Genomic DNA, 1273 nt, shown 5'->3' on the forward strand with positions numbered 1-1273 from the left:
ATGTCACCCATAAAACAAAGTTTTGTGGCCCTGCGACAAGACGACCCTTACGCTTGAATGACGCACACATACATTCTGTCTGTGCCGGTTTACCCTGCACTTGCCGCGACCCGGGTAATCCCCAGCACATGTGTGCCGACTTCTCACCCCAACTGACATAACCAGCAGCGCAGTTGGAACACCACGCTGCTGGCAAGGGAAGGGAACAGCACTGCTTGTCGTCACTGTCATGCATAATTTGTTTAAACTTAGAAAACCATGGGAGTCCGTTCGTTCAGAGTCTTCAGAGTTCAGACTCACGAAATTCGGGTGTTGTTGCCCGCGAAATCCTTACTACATAAAATCCATTGCATATTGAGTAACCATTGAGTATAGGAATCAGAGAAGCAAGTTTCCTTGCTGTTTCAGTAGCAGGGTATATTTCTACAGGAAGGGGTTGATAACCCTTCCCCTTTAACGTGCTCGAGACACCTCATTGATGACGGGAAACCCATTTGCGTCCCTTCCGAAACAGCCTCAACCGAGATGTCCTGGCCCAGGATTTGAACCGGTGCCTCCATATTAGCAACTAATTGGAACCAGGAGCCCAACTGTGAGGCTGCTACCAGTTGAGCTACAGGGACATCTCTAAACCATGGGAGTGGTGAGGATATTCTTTGCGGATGAAGGGGGGGAGCAACAGATCATTTTCATCATGATAACTTCTGAAGGATATTCTAATCGAAACATAAGAGACATGATCTTGTTACCATCTCTTGTGAAAGTTTACTATTGAATGTCCGTTATTGAAAATTGATATAATAATTGATATAGGCACACTGTGACGTCATCATAATCAAACCGTTCTCATTGGACGACCTTCCATACACCTTCATTGCTGTAGATCGGTGTTATTTATTGGAATTTATATGTAGACCTTATATCTTAAACACTTCATCTTAATTTGATATTGAATATCAAACTCTTAAACATTTGTTTACAGTAGATACACATTCCAAGGGACATTTTGATCTCTGTTCCAAATTAGTCCTGTGTAAAATGAAACCAGTCATTTCCTACGAGTCTTGTTTAATCACAAAGTATTCAATCTTTCAACTTTATCAACCCACCTGAAACAGCAGCGGCGTTCAATCTCTGTAAAACGTTACCATTGCTACAAATCAAGTCTACGGAGCACTTTGATGTGGTTCCTTTTGTTGATGCTAAACGGATGTGGCTTGGTGACGGCATGGGGGTAAATGATCCTGTCCGGCCCCAGAATGTGCTGTGGGCC

The sequence above is a fragment of the Branchiostoma lanceolatum genome, chromosome 13, assembly GCF_035083965.1.
Source record: "Branchiostoma lanceolatum isolate klBraLanc5 chromosome 13, klBraLanc5.hap2, whole genome shotgun sequence".
Classification (NCBI taxonomy): domain Eukaryota; kingdom Metazoa; phylum Chordata; class Leptocardii; order Amphioxiformes; family Branchiostomatidae; genus Branchiostoma; species Branchiostoma lanceolatum.